Source organism: Rhopalosiphum maidis, chromosome 4, assembly GCF_003676215.2.
Source record: "Rhopalosiphum maidis isolate BTI-1 chromosome 4, ASM367621v3, whole genome shotgun sequence".
Lineage (NCBI taxonomy): Eukaryota > Metazoa > Arthropoda > Insecta > Hemiptera > Aphididae > Rhopalosiphum > Rhopalosiphum maidis.
In genome coordinates this window covers 21,049,424-21,066,669 of record NC_040880.1, presented here as the reverse complement: position 1 = coordinate 21,066,669, position 17,246 = coordinate 21,049,424, and the positions used below count along the sequence as shown (strand labels likewise).

General features: G+C 29.6%; 1 protein-coding gene across 3 annotated transcripts in view; it reads left to right on the top strand.

Annotated features, from left to right (window-relative positions):
• Positions 1–10,649: 10,649 nt before the first annotated feature.
• Positions 10,650–17,246, top strand: part of LOC113552793 (protein rhomboid-like) — an 87,882-nt gene continuing 81,285 nt past the window's right edge. Inside the window, exon 1 of one of the 3 annotated variants that reach the window (XM_026955733.1) lies at positions 10,650–10,711. The gene's annotated coding sequence lies outside the window, so the exon portion shown is untranslated. Of the gene's footprint in view, positions 10,712–10,843; positions 11,422–17,246 lie in introns of those variants that run through there. The other 2 variants (XM_026955724.1, XM_026955741.1) reach the window with 2 other exon arrangements.

Below are 17,246 nucleotides of genomic sequence, written 5' to 3'. Positions count from 1 at the left end.
AGCAGCTGCATATTCAAAATCTGATTTGACAAACATCGTGTACATGTATGATTGTATGAATCTTAAATAAGGATGTATAGTATCTATATATGAGAATTGGTATATATTTTAAAATTTTTATATGCTTTAATCATAGTCTGTTATTAACTGTTATTTTTATAAATACGCGGACTAACGATCAAACGAGTTATAGGTACCCATTTGGTCAGAATATTTCAAATTTCAATACTGCAGTGTGAATCGCACCCAGTATGGCTGTTACACGATATCTGATTGAAATAGACCGTTATTGTGATCGTAATTTATAATTAATTTTATTCGCCTATTAAATGTGTGTATTTACTGTATTTGTACTTTGTTATTATAATTTATCAAAACGATTAATAAAATCCATTTGAAACATTTTTTAAGCTAGTCGCCTGACGTTTTTTATTTTTGTACGTACCAAACTGGTGTAATTATATCGCAGCACCTATGTAATAATAACGAGTTTTCGATCATACGCAACGGATAAAAGTATACAAATGTACAATTATAGGTACTACATCACAATATATATCTACCTATTTTAATAGTTGTTCGACAATAACAAAACGAATTGCCAAACTGCAGATATTTCTTGACTATTTCATAATAGTAGCAGTAATAGTGCAATAGCAGTGAGTATAATATAAGGGTAGGTAGTTAGTATTAGTTACTGGCTTTACTGCTGTCGGGTTGGGTAAACGTGCAACAAATCGCAGTTGCAAGTAGGGACTACAGCGATACGGAGTTAGCCAACAAAGTATAACAATATACCTAGCTACTATTACAGTATTACTACACAATAAATGCGAGTATGATAATGTACATATTGGATGTAACATGTAGAAAAACGAAAAGTCATGGTATATAAAAGGTATATGTTGCTGGGGTAATAAATATTGGCCCGAGCGCTCGACCCTTCAGCGTATTATTTAGTATTATGTACGACGCATTATGATGCATCTATATTCTATCGTATTATTATATTAAAGCAATGTCGCCGGTCCCGTTTCGAAATAAACAATCCTTTTAAATCTCCTTCGTAATTTCCCGTACACGGGCTATTGCGGACTGCAGTAGTGGTCATAGCGTAGCTCCGTAGCATTATCAACTATACCTATTACTGAGGGTAACCTCTATAATCCTGGGGGGAGGGGTGGCGTCGTGCAGCGTATTACAAAACGAGAGCGTATTATACACAATACTATAGGTAAGTATGTAGGTAATTATATTCTAAAAGACGTGCGTTAACGTACGAAGACTGTTAATCGACAAGTCCGACGAAGGATTGCTCGTCAGACGGAACCGCGCGAGATAATATTATTATTTATTAAGACGTATAAATCTATTTAGATGAATACAATTACTGCTACTAAAATACAGTAAATATTTAGGTTTGCCGCCGCATCAAATTGTTGGCCCCTGCGTGTATACAACTGGATATTAAATATTTTTGGGAGTTCAGTACAAAATGTACACTCATAAAATTTACCAACAATTTTTTATACTATGACTATTATTTTTTTTCGTGTAAAATAACAGTTTTTTAAGTTTTATTTTCCTATAGCAACTTCCTATTATAGTACCTAACACTACATCCAATACACATAGTCATCTAAATATAATATTATTTTTTATTGATGCTGATGCACTAATAATTTAAGGAATGTTTTTGGTAAATTATTTCATTAATAACAGAAAAGAATGTAGGTAGTAAAATGCCATTGCCCGACAAAACCAGTTACTAAACATAATTATAATATTGTATAGACTATTATAGGTAGCGTGACTCGTTCTTTATAAAATCGACTTTCCGTTTTTACCTAGTATTGCTAGGGTAGACACATTTTACTATTTTAACATAACTAAACACACGAATTTATTTGTAAGCATTTATCACTTTTAGGTACTTATGGTTTTTTGTTTCGATAAAATATGTCGTAAAGTTCGTTTGTAAATAAAAACAAACTGATAAATTATAATTTATTTTAAACACAATTATTATAAAACATAAAAAATCAATACCTATTTAAAATTCGAAATTCTTTTCCTTGTCCAATTAAAAATTTAAAAACCAAGTTAAGTGCTTACTTTATAATAATCTGATCTGATTATTCTCCAGTCCTCCGGGTGTTTAAATGCTATAATTTATAAATTATTAAGTATCTAAAATCTAAATCTAATTTTGGTTTCAATTATCCTATAATAAAAAAAGTTTAGAAATTACTTACCGGAATATTGCTATCAAAAATCCAGAAATTATAAAAAAATATAAAACAATTCAAGACCTGCTGATAAATAGTTTAGTTATAGTATTGTTTTTCAGACTGTAGCAAGAATCATCTATTATTTTACATCAAACTATTTTTTAATTAATTTGTTCGATATTTAATTGGTAGCAATATTGCAATAATCAATATTCAATGTTATTTATATACAAGATAATATATATTTAATTTGGTAGATGGTAGATAATATGAAATAAACTATAATATATTTTGAGCCTTTGAGACAAAATAATAGATCCTATATTAAAAAACACACTTTTCGACTGGTAAAAATTAAAAACACAACATCGATGTATATTTTATACTTAATTTATTAAATATTAATTCGTGGTGATGAATTAAAACTTATACGTAAATTATGAATTTTACTTTAAGGTCCAAAGATATTTAAAAAAATGTAAATTCATTTTAAGATATTACCTATTCATCCTATAAACCAATTCACACTATTACGGTAAGTGTATTGAGTAATGACTGAAAATATATTAATACAAGCAGACAGCAGTTAACATTATAATATTATACTATAAATTATACCTATTATTATTATTATTTATATTATTATATAATAAATTCAATGTTTTCGACAATAGTTTAATCAGCCTATAGTAATATACTAATAGTTAAATAAATTACTTTAATATCAATATTAAAAAACATATCATATAATGTAACCTACTTAGTGAATAAGCTAAGTCTTTGCTCAGAATCGTTTTTCAAATACAATTATGATATATAATTGAATACAAATTTAACACATCCATGTGATTACTCACTCGGCACCTACTGTACTGCGCAGAACAATACCCACTTGATCACCTTTTTCTTCTAATAAAGTCAATAAAAAATACGTTTGATCAAAAATCTTGAAAATTTAACTCTGGTTTTTCAAATAACATTTATTTGTATGGAATTTAAAATCTCTTTTTTTATATGAACGTAGAAATGAAATTATATACTACCTCTATTGATGATTATTTATAATAGATTTAAAATGTTATTGTTAATAATACTTATTATTCCACAAAATCTCATTATTGGCACAATCCTATTATGTCAAGTTGATCGAAACAAAACAACGCCCGAAATTCCGGTTTCTATATCCTGTCCGACATTTTATAACTAAAAAAATAAAAATATTTAATTTAATTAAGTATGACAGTTTTGCGTGGTCTTTATTATGAACAGTTTTAAAAACACGCAAACAATATTGGGTGTGGTTTTGTACGAATATAATAAATTGGTTGAATATAACTTTAGAAATAATAAAAATTAACAGTGTATCGGGGAATGAGAAATTATGTTTTTGTATACCTACCTGAAATCAACAATTTTAAATATTGTTGCTAATTTTCTATGTATATTTGTAAAAAAATTTACATTTATATACTTATTATGAGGTTACTTACGTATGTGAAGCCTCTGCTCTACTTTGTCTAAATTTCTTCAGGTAAATTGTAAGTTGAAGAGTTTAATTTGTAAGCTATTGTGAGTTGTCCGGTATCTCCCCTCAGTTATTTATGGCTTAGAATCAATGAACTTATAAATCCTTAAAACTTACTTAAAATTACTATAGTTTCTAACTCTACAACTGACAATTTGAAATAATATTAGCGGAGAAGAAGGAGGTCAACTAAATATATTACTTATACTGATTGTACTTTTATTTATTATTCAATGTTTAATAGAAACTGTACAAATATATTATAATTATAATAATATAATAAAGCTATATTGCCTATAGCAGTTAAATAAATATATTAAGTTATGAAATATTAAAATAAAATAAAAAATAGTTATATAGATTTAGTAATATTGACAATAGGTAGGTAGTATTTTTTTATATAATAATCACGAATAATGAATTACAAATACATGAATCTCCAAGACTAAACAAATGAAAAATAAGTACCTATTAATTATAGTAATAAATATGTTCTTACTAAAAATAGTGTTGGATGACACATATATTTTAATTTTTAATTTTTATACTACAGTAATTTTGACTTAAGGTATCCTTCATAATAGCTTAACTTTATGTTCTTAATTTACAGAATATTTGTTTACGGTATAGTAAATGTGGACAATGTCCGCTGGACATATCATTCAAATACCTTAATATGTTTACACCTTATACGGGTACAGACTAAAGATTCTCATTTAGTAAAAACTAAATAATATTAATAAATTTCTATAGTAAAACGTTCGTGTATTTATGTGTTTATAATTTATATTATAAGTTTTTTTTTTAGAAATTGATTGGACCATCAGGTATTTTACCGACTACCGATGAGAAATCTTAGTCAATCGTTTTAGAGTTTATAATAGATTGTACATTCGTATTTATACCTACCATTAATGCACTATGGCTAAAATATATGTTCAAGTAAAAAAAAGTAGCTATATGACTTTGAAAATTTGATAAAATCTAAAGCAGATAATGGATATATAAAAAAATAAGAATATAAGAAATAAGTATAATATAAGCCATCGCCCATTGGTTAATATTAATAATATTTTAATGTTAACATTTCACATTTATTAATTGGAAACAAAAAATGTATTATATATTACCTATATAAACAACATATTAAGAAAATTTCCCAATTTATATTTAATTCAATTCTTAACATTTTTATTCCTTTTATGGACGCTCTGTTATATATTTTTATTTTATTTTGTTTATTGATGCCGACAACTGCAGTTTTGTATTAAAATAAGTAAATAACATATTTACATAATATACCTATACATAAATTAGGCTTATAGACAATAAATAAAACTTAATGTGATTAATGATTATATTACTAAACAGTTAACAATTATATAATTTAACGACACAGAAAAAAATCTTAAGGTCAAGACGGACATGAAGCCATGATGTCTTATCATTAATGGGATGAAGCATACGCTGTAGATAATGGTTATGGACCGTAAGAATTTAGAATTCCTTTATAAAATTCATATTACTAATACTAAAATAAATTAATATGATAGGAATTTAAATTTACCATAAAATAATAAATATAAGATGACGGTCTTCGCACAGAATAGTTTTTCGTATTCAAAGATTGAATGATTTATCATTGAATTAAAATATTTAACACATCCATTACAGTGACCTACATTCGGGCTACACATAAAGACAAAGCGTACATTTTTCCTTTTTATATTTGTAACAGAATTTATCCTTTGAAAATATCATCTTTGAAATATTACTGTAACTACTATGAGTTTTATTTTAACAAGTTTTGTAAATAATTATAACCATCATTTGTTTTATTTTGTAAGATATTTTGTTTGTGAAATATTTGAATGACTTTTCTTTCATAACATCCTTCTTTCCGTGCTGACAAACAATGTCTGTTTAGTGTGATATATACGCTCTTAGATATTAAACACGATGTCAGTTTTCTTTAAAGTCGCATAATTCTACTATGACTCTAGGCAAATTCTAAAAGTATTGATTAAAAGAAAGTTTTCATTAGAATTTACTTTTATCATTATTTTTGTATGAAAAGTGAAAAATATATAATAAAACTATGTAGATTTAAATTAAAAATTAAAACTTATTTATACTGTTATTATTATATTTTGACAATAATAATAATTTGTTTTCAATACTTATTTATTTATAATTAATTTTGATAGATACTGGTATTGAACAGTAAACTTAGTATCTGTAAGTATAAGGACATAGGTTTTCTAATTCAAGGTTCTAAACTTTGAAATTGTAATCAATTTAATTTGATTTTCAATCTACAAACTTAATTTTTACACATCAATGATAATTGTCATTGTTAGAGGAATTTATAAGCTACTTCCTGTTCCTACTTTATGGATAAACAACAAAAGTAAGAGGGTGAAAACACAAACCAATAAAAATTACTTTTTATGAAGATTTGCTGGATGAAAATTGACAGTTGAGATATTAATGCAAATATGCAATGGCAATAAGAAATAAGAATAGTGTAGATTAGTTAATTTTTTTTATAGTTTATAATTGTATTATTGTTGTGAATATAATTATATTATATAAATGCATTATTAAAAAAACATGCACGCGCAAGGGCGTAATTAAGGGGGGGGATGAGCCATGAGGGGTTTAGATATTTTCTCCCCGAGTCTTATTTTACTAGTATTTTGCAATTTTTTATATTTTAAACTTGTATTGCAATTTGGAATTGCATACATCGTTAGTGTAAGTTTAAGTGATTTATTTACATCATGTTATCATGTGATAATATGATAAGATAACGTGATATCTAAACTCGGGAGAATCCAATAATTTATGTGTATCTATACAATTTCTGGAATACTTATATGGAATATTAAATTTTATTCAACGCTCTTTAATAATAAGAATTCTTTGTTTCTAAATTGTTGTAACTATAATTCTGATACTGGGTCATGTAGATCGATTTATTGTTTACGTATACATACGTACATATTTTATTTACGAAGACTATAGAAGAGGAGGTTAATGTGTAACATAAAACAAATGTGGGCTTTGGGGGTAGAGAATTGCAAATTCGTACCTAGGGTAACATAATATTATTCTTAGTATGGCACCGGGAACACCACTGTTATAATAATATTAAAACATATTATTCATATAATATACAACAGCACTTCCAGACAACATCTAGCCGCAGCTCCGGTGCGCGCAGATATATATATATACATACGAATAGGACACGCGTCAAAAACTCAAAAACCGTAGTTTGCCTATTGGTTACTTCATCTTAAGAATAGTTCTTTCAACAAGAAATCCTCTTTAGCTGAAAAAGTAGAACATTTTAAAAGTATTATTATTTACAAATTTAAAAGTCATTAAAAAAATTCAAATTTTTTATTTATTTGAATGTAAACAGACAAATCGAATTTTGAACGAGTATGTCAAATATTGTTAAAGTTATTACTTATAATTTTATAAAATATTACCTATTTTATAGCTATAAAAGTAGCTCAAAGATATATACTCTAAAACACATTTGCGTAAATGCCTAATATTGTTAAGTGCTAAAAACATGAAAATGTTATTTAAAAAAAAGTTTTGAATTTTTAATTATTCTAGAAATTATTTAAAAAAAAAATTATATTTTAAAATATTAATTGCAGGCGATGATACTCTAGCATGAAATTATATAGTTGGTTGGGATTGCAAATTAAAATATTTAAATTATAGGCGCTTGATTTTTAATAAATTGAACACGGTTTGGTGCTTTTGCAAATGTTTCTTGTCACTGGAAATTATTGTTTCTAGTGTTTCTACAGCATTAAATGTCTGTCTCCCCCCCCCTTTGTTGCACTATAAAGATCATGGGTAATGTACTAATGTACATAGTTTTATGAATAACTTTAGAACATTAGACTATACTTACCTAATTGTTTTTCAAGTATTAGTTGCTTTTTTTAAAAATTTCATTGTCAGATGTAAAAAAAAACAAAATGCTATCGTGTTGAAAACCAATAATTCTTTGTTTAGACTTGTTAAATAATTTACTTTTTATAACAATTCTCAATGTGCCAAATATTATTTGTCCTATGGAGTGTCAATCATCCGCACTACTATTTTTATTTTATATTTTAAATTTAAATTAATCATATCATGTACTATTAACAATACATAGATATATGTATTTCATTATATTACTATACGTACTATAAGTTATGTATACGGTACATACATTTAATTTTTAATTATAAAATAAAAATGTTTTAAAAAAAATAAAATTAACGTTTGTTGTATATTTTTAATCATTATTGTTTGATTATCTACACTCCCAATTATAGTGCGGATAACCAAACCTTTGTTTCCAAAAACATGGCCGGGGTCTCCTCTTTTGCGGAATGGGTTATGAGTATTAAACTGCTTAATGTCTGTTGTATTGTAAATATACTGACCTATAAATTTGAAGTTATAACAAGTAAAAAAAAAAAAAAAACACACTACGCACGAGTGTATAGAATAAAAAATCGAAAGCGTCTGTTTGATATTATAATTGAGTAATTATTATCCGTTTTCAATGGACAAAGCGAAAAAAAGCGATAATGCCGAAATACCTTAAAACCACTAATAAGCACGTACGCGTGCTACTATTATAAAAAAGAGATTTTCTTGCACATTTGTTTTCTCTCTGATTTTTTTCCGTCTACATTTCACCTGGATACACGCCTATATCGAGTAGCGACAACTAGACTATACCCAGTATACCCCCTCACCATAGGCCCCACCGCCATATATTAATAAAATTACTTTATTAAACTAAATAATATTAACGATCGGTATATAAGCTCTTTCTGTGTCCCGGCGATCGCCAACACTCGTCGTCGCTCGCGCTGTACGCGATTCAGCTGCGGCCGGCCGATCGGTACATCATATGCAGTATTATTGTTATGTGCACTGTTTTAGACGAGAAGGGTGCGCGTAATGGCATAACATATATCATGTATATTACTGCGTACGAGTCGCGCGCGTCCACCAATCTCTCTCAATGTCTCTCCCTCGCGCGGCAAAGTAGTTTTTATTTTTACGTCCGCAGCGTCGTCGTAAATAAATAATAATAAAAATAATCGTAATAATACCTACCATTATACGCGATATCATCCCCGTCGGGGATTACACGCCGAGAGTCACCCACCCCCACTGGGGAACAGAACGAACAGATGAGAAATGTAACGCGCTCACGTCGTATACAAGTGCTGCTCCGAAACACCGCCGCAGCGGGACGTGCTGCACATGACGTACGAACGACGACGACGAATGGTGAAGGGAGGGGGTTCTGTGCGCGTAATACCATTTCAATATAGCTTAGGTTGACCATATTTATAAAAAACAAAACGGAAATTTACGACTTTGGCTCAACTCTAAATAAAAAAAATCGTATAGGTAAAACTTGATATTTTTATAATTTTCAACTCACTGATATTTTTGAGATGAAGTTCGTCTGCTAGGTATATGTTGTTAAGGTATTTGTTCAGGGGGGGGATGAGAATATTACTAGGGTTAGAATTTTTATGAACCTTGAAAACTTAAAAAAAAATGCATGCAAATATTTACAAAAAATATTAAAGTATGACTTTAAAACAATCAAATATGATATATTATAAAATTAATTGAAAATATTATATTATACTAATAACTGACGCCATGCTTTTGTTGTTTCAATTTGTATTTAATCCTATTAAAATACAAAGTTAACAATAGGTTAAAACAATATATGAGGATTGTTTTTAGTTAAATTTTGCATACCCGATAAATTGATTTGAATGATGTTAATGTTTTTTGAGGTTTTTGAACAAGAACGTTCTGCTGTCAGATAACAAATTATTTTAAGATGAAATACTTCGTTCTACGTCTACAAGAGTGCATAATAAGTGCATATTTAAATCTTATTATTTTTTTTCCCCCGTCAAAATTTGTTCTCATTCAGTATTTTTCCATAATACACATTTATTTCTATATTTTAACCGCCGAATATAGAAATACATACAAAACAAGATTGAATGCATCTGACCTTGTTTAAAAAAATAAATTTATAAAAATAAGGAAAAAGTCATAAACAATAACCCAACTAGAAACATTGCACCGTGGCACTATGCGTATATGCTTAATAGTAGGACACGTCTTATGCTGTTATTGCCGACAACTGTTCGTCGACACTCGACGCTCATTATAGGTACACAAAAAACACTCACTTTGGTTTCAATAATGATTCGATGTGAGACGGTAAGGTTTTCTATATATTTTTCGTGTATGAGTTATTCTTCTGCGAACATATTGTCAAAGTATTTTATTAATATAATATTGACTCGTTGTTCGCTCACTTTTTGGAACGGCTTCGTCAAAATACTTTGTACACGTAAAATGTATTTTCAATTTATTAATATGATTTTTTAACATGGGCGTAGTCGCGTAGACACGAGGAAAAACATCGGCACCCGGGAACCAAATTGTTGAATACTTACGCCTTTGCTAATAATATTGAGATTTACGATGATTCAACAAATACTAATTATATACCTTACAGGTATAATAACACCGGGACAACGGGACTGTATCTACCGAAAACGGGACGAAAAGCGTCCCGTTCGAAGCTTATCGGACTACACGATACTCAAAATAAGAGACGATCCCGTTATAAACTTCAGAGCGTAATATGGTCATCACTCCCCCCCCCAAAAAAAAAAAACGACGACCTCCCGTCCGCGTAAAACGCATCGTATGCCCTACGGCCCCAACGATTAGGCGCCGACAACTGTGCATCGCAGTGAGCCGCGGTGATGATCGGTTGTCACGTCTCAGTCAGTGTTCGTCCGGTTGTCGCGCGTGTCGTGTCGAACTACGCATAAAACGTTACAATCTCAGGTCGTGACGTGTCACCATCGGATCTTAGGTGGTTATTTATTGCAATATTATTACTGTTATTATTATATGACTTTATCGTGCACAGGTTGCGGCCGCCGCGGATCGCACGTGCGCGCCGCGCCGAATTAATACAATTTATTATTACCGTCGGCGGCCGTGACGCTAGTCTGGAAACTATGGTCGGTGCAGTGCGCGCGCGTGCGCTTTCGCGTCCCACGTGTATGCACGCGGCTCGCGCGACACGATCACAACAATATTGACCTTTGCCCGTCCGCGCGGCCCCTCCATTTGGCGCGCGCGACGCCTCCCCCGCAGAAGCAGCAGCAGCAGCAACAGCAGCAGTACGTCGCGTTGAACACGACACGCCAGTAAACGCGCGCGCGTGGTGCGTGTATACTGTGGCAGTGCTGTGTATTCGTCGGCGCCCGACGTTCGTCAAGCGGTTTCGCGAGATTCACGCGGTCGCTGTCATCGTTATAGTATTAATTCGTTATCGTGCACTATTGACGTCGTGTCGTCGCGGTATTCCTATGATAATTATTCGCAATCACCGCGGCCGCGTCACCGGATCGTTTTATTTCGTTATCGGCCGAACGCCGCATCGCGAGTGACACGGCCGTATTAAAGTCGCTCGACACGTATACCTCGCACACGTACGGGACACGCAGCGGCTGGCGTACACGGGTCCTCTTCCACTTACTCTCTGCTTCGGAACAGGCCAGCATCGGGTAAACGTCAGTACGTCACCGCATTTTATTATAATAATGTGTATAACGCGTAATAATGTTATTATGATTATCGTTTCCAGTCGCGGCTTATTCCGCCGCATTCGTGCGTTGCGAGATATCATTGAATTTAATAAGATAATATTATTTCGTAGGCGAGTTCTCCGTTTTTAAGGCACTAACGTCCACAAACAACAACACGTAACAATTGTTATGGTGTGACAACATTTTGCGTCCTTCGACTTAATATTTCCGTGCATAATACGCTGCAATTCCGTGCCGATTATTATCTACGAAATTTCACTCGGAAAAAAAAACCATAAAGCGCCAATAACATATTTCATGCTGCACGTGAACTCAGAAACATGTCAAATCGTACACGAACAGACCGTTCTCTTTTTTTCAGCGAAAGGATGATGTTTCCTATACGTGTTGTACTATATAGTCGTGTCGTCGCATGATTGCAATGATGTGTATTTTTAATATTTTATACGAATTATAATAACGGCTATATGCAATATTTCGCTACGCTGCAGTGGCGCGGGCTCAGCTTTATTAAACTGAAGATGGGAGGGGAGGGGGTGAATATACGTTATATTATTATCAATAATCGTGTGTGAAGGAAGTTTTCATAAAACATTACCCACGTAGTGTGTACCAACGTGGCTATATGCAATATTATTATTTATTACAGTAACATTTTGGTAAGAATTACCCCGCGATGGCGGTAAATATACAGCCTTCACAAGGTTTACTTTATCATATTATATTTTATAGTTTCAATCGACTTGAAACTTGTATGGAAAATTAAAAATCACACGGAGAAAAAAACATCGAAATCATGAATTCTCATTTTAACAACAAACTCGATAGACGAAAATAAACTTGTGTATCAATATAATATTTTTGTCCTTCCTGCAGTGAACATGTCCCTGTTATGCTGAAGCTGAGATTGAGATTTGCCGTTTCTAAAAAAAAAAAAAAATGCGATTCGAGATTTAATTTCACAGTACCCCACCATCCTTCTAAATTCGACCCCGATAGGCTATCAATGCCGAACTTCCGCCTGTAGGCAAACTAGGTAGCTGCCTAAGGGCCCTTACGTTACCGGAGCCCAAGCTTCCGGCCAACCACCAAGAAAAATAAATGTCACACAAAATGGATCATCACGGAGAAACATTTTGTGGCTAGAAAAATATTATTTTTTTTTTAGAAATAGGCTAAGAATAATATTATTATTAGGTAAGTAGAAACTTTAAAATTAATATTATGTTACACTATATTATTATAGATGTATAAAGTGATATGTGTAACGAAACCGCGTATTTTATACGTACATACATTTTTAAAAACAAATTAAAAGCAGTTTTTATTAATATATATTTTAAAAGGTCCCTTATTTAGTACCTTTTAGTGTCTTGGAACCTATAGTAACTCTTAAGTTCGGCACTGTATGGTGCCTAAACGACGTGTACATAAAGCGATTTCCATCTATTTAGAATATATATATATATATATACACTATACATACATATATACTATATATACATACCTACTCATATTTTACATCACGATTATAATATATGGGCGTACCGATATATATCATTGCTGTCATGTACAAGTAACCGATTTGGTTTTTACGATAAAAATTGAGTTGATTTTAAATCAAATATATGTAATGTTATCGCGAATTTGGCGTTCGGTTAAAAAATACATACCGCGGTTTTTTCCTTAATCCGTTATTTGATTAATAGCTCATTGATGACATTGACAACTATCGACTACACCTTTTACATCTCGATCATTTATTTTTAAGACAGTATATAATTTTGTATTGAGATATTACATTTTTATAATTAATTATTACACTGCAACGCTGTCGGTGATGCAGCTAATCGAAAGCACAAGAAATAGGAACATTATCGTTTTTTACTTACAAAATACGGAACACACAAATTACCGAGTAATAATTTTTTATTAAGCGAACGTAAATAATTTTTCATTTCTGGTAATATTGTCTGTTTAAATAATTACATTCAATTTATGATTGTCGTGTTATAGCAGCCATCGTAATGAACGCGAACCACGCAAGAAAGTTTGATAAAGCGCTATACAGTTCTTAAAGTTACAATATTTCTATACCTATTACATTTGTGTAGATTGTGTTATTGTGTACAAGTGCATCATATATTTAAATTTCGTTGATGATGTTTTTCCTCTAAACAATTTGTCACTAGATTTTAATTTTATCGACAAAATATATACTTTTATGAAAATTGAATATTACTAAATTAATTCGTTGAAGTAGTTTATGATAATGGTTTTCTTCAAATTTAATTTTAATATCATACGTATACATAAATTTTATAATTTTTTATGAATAATGAGCAATTTAAATAATCACAATTATAAATATACTTATTTATAGGTAATAAATATATCAAGAAAAAAATAGTATACATTATTATGTGAGTTCGGCTTATGTAAATGTTCAGAATAATGAACCAATTTTGATATCATGAAAATATTGACTAAAACATCGATATTAAAAAAATTAGGTCGTTTTTTTTTTATATTTACCATTCACATTTCTTAAATTTGTATTTTATGCGAAGGCTTATATATTATAGCAATAAGCCACCCTTTGATTATAAAACATTTTACGCACGCAAAATGATTACTGTTTTTCAAATACACTGTATTTTGACCTAATGGAATACATTTTTAAAATTGAATCAATTCTATATGCTATATGTGTATAGTGCAAATAAATAGAAATTATGAAATATGAAAAAGTGGATTGTGATTTTTTTTATTCCTAGTGATATCCTTTCAAATCGAAATATTTAAAATATAAATATACTTTTGTGACCATTTTGTCCTTGTACCTTAAGTAAAATACATAGATAGCTATAATATACATATATAAATTTACATTGTTTGTTTTAATTTTATTAAAGTTAAACTTTCATTAACTGCAGAGTACATAGTTAAATCGATACCACGACGTAACACTCATATATAATGCTGATTAGTTATATTATATTATAGTAATATTATATTGTACAAACAATTTTTTGGAAATTTCTCTCATTAACTCCTGTGAGTAATTAAATCGAACTGACTGTTTAGTAAGTTAACTATAATATTGTATAATAATAATATATTGTAGTTGGTTTATTAGAGCGAGACCAATGTACCGTGTCCTTAACACCATAATACCACGTGGCCGAGCAATAGATTGAAAGTGTAATAGAAGGACCCCTCTACTTTGTTAATTACCCCTCTCCCTTTAGGTAACAAAAATTACTGTCTGAATAGTCGACGATTTTTTTACACATCGCGTATTCAACTATTTGTAAGCCACGGATGTGAAATGTAAAATGCGGTCATCCTCTCTTATTTATCGACAGGATACGTTTATCCAAAAGTAGTACATTACGTGCCGCGGCAAGTGCTGGTTTGATCGTGAATATATTCATACATTGGTTTTTAGTCGAGTTTAATCAATAAGGCAAATATGTAATACAAACTTGTACACAATTCAATAGACTATTATAGAAGTTATTTTGTTGATTTTTTTGATGAATAATATTTAATAATATTCAAAATATTTAATTCCATGTAAATATTAAATCGGGTCAAATAATTGAACGATGGTAACCACTTGCCTTTACCTTTAAATTTCGTTTTAAAAAATCGAATTCTCTGTAAACCGTCTTGGAATGCGAACCGTCAGTTCCGTAATAAGACATGCTTGCCGTGAACGAATCGATAGCGTATTATGTTAGCTTCGGTTTCAGGTCTAGACTTTTAAATATTTCTATCAAACTACGACGGAATATTAATATAAGTGATACAAATGAGATAGCGAAATAATTTTTTGTATCAATTTGAAAAAAACTATTCTATCATTGTACTCTAATATACGGTAGGTAGTTTTGTTTTTATTGCAACGTCTCATACTTTTAAGATTAAAATCACTGTTGAATTTATAAGAATCAAAGTAAAATTGTAATTGCTTTACTTAAATAGAAAAAATATAAAGTTCATTGAATCTTATAGGCAATACATTTTGATTTCCCTACCGTCAAGTTGTATCTACAAGAGTATAGTATAAAGACACGAAAAACTGTATAATTGATTATGCGGCATATAAGATATACAAATTAGAGCAAAGAGCAAAAAACACTTGGTTAAATAACATACCTATATCACCAGTAATACATATTTTATTTGTACACACGGCTTTTATCATCTTTTACAGTTAAAAAAAAATTTTTTTTTATTTAAAACCAAAATGTTCTCATCGTCAATCAATTGGCAGCAGGCAGCAGATGTTTTCCATAGTAATGAATGACTGAATGAATGAATGTTATTGTCTACCGTTGTTGTTTTATAGTCATAGTCATATAATATAATAGGATATACTTTAGGTATTGTTTGGTTTCCCCTATTATACACAATTTGTTATTGCGAATGTGTTAGGGCGTTGGATTCCTTAAAGGCTAAAGCATTCGTTCAACCCTCACAAAGTCGATCGCCAATCAAGCTTACTGTCTACTGTCTAGGGCATGATAGAGAACATATATTGTATTATTTAGGTATCAATATAATATATAGAATAGGTAATGGATATAATATGATATGCTTGCTGTCTAATATGTCTTTTTACTTTAATTTTTTTTTCACGAAACTATTTTATAATATATTAAACCCTTTTTAGTTCTTATTTATCGATTTTATTTTTCTTACATATACCTAATAATATCTTTAAATGTTTTTTAATTTTAAATGTTAGTCTGTATTAATATTAGTGCTTTATTGCCACATCTCAGTGGTACACCTATATACTCGTATAGGAATTATTTTCACTACTTTAAGTGTGTATTCAAACTAATGTATAAATAAGTTACGAAATAGATAAATCGTTGATTTTTTTTATAAGTATGTAAATATTAGCTTAAGCTCGACTAAATTGTATTATCTTAACAGTAATATTTTAACATACCGGTGTATAATAAAAATATATACGTTTACAGCAAGTGTCACAGAGAAATAAAAATAATCGTGAAAAGTATTTAAACATTTTTATTCGAGTACTTCTGGTAAGTACTTTTAAGTAAGTTATAAATATAGCATAACACAAAAGTGTATATAGTATACGCGCAGAACTGCAATACTATACTTCTTTAGGTATTATATTCAAACAATACAATATTACATTTTCAAGAATGTTCAAATAATATTAGAGAAAGAAAACTAACACTAAGAACATATAAATATAAATTATGCACAAAGTTTATGTTAAATAATAAATGTTTTAATAAATAAATTTCCATTTTTAATATTTTATATGTTTTAATGGTTAATCATGTAATGATCTTATGTTATACAATGTTATATTTTTTGATAGTCGAAAAATGTTAGTGATAAATATTTTAAATGTTCACAACTTTAGTATTTATAATAAAAATAACATAAAAAACAGTTCGATAAATAAATTGAAATGAATAACTAAATTGTCATATGTAAATTACAGTAGATGAATAATGTAAAAATATAAATATTTATGCAAAACAAATTTTTATTAAATTCGTTTTTTTCTTATAATTTATAAATGAATAAGTGTAGAGAATAATTTTGACCAAACATTTACATTGGAATTTTCAAAATCTTTTGGTACTCATTGTGCTATTTATTGACATTTTGTATAATTTTTAAACTTTCTTAGATTTTGTTTAATTATGTATTTATTACCTATACTATAAAATTTAAGTTTATTCATAAAAAAAAAATTTTTATTTAATACAACGTTTTATTTTAAGTTGTTTATAC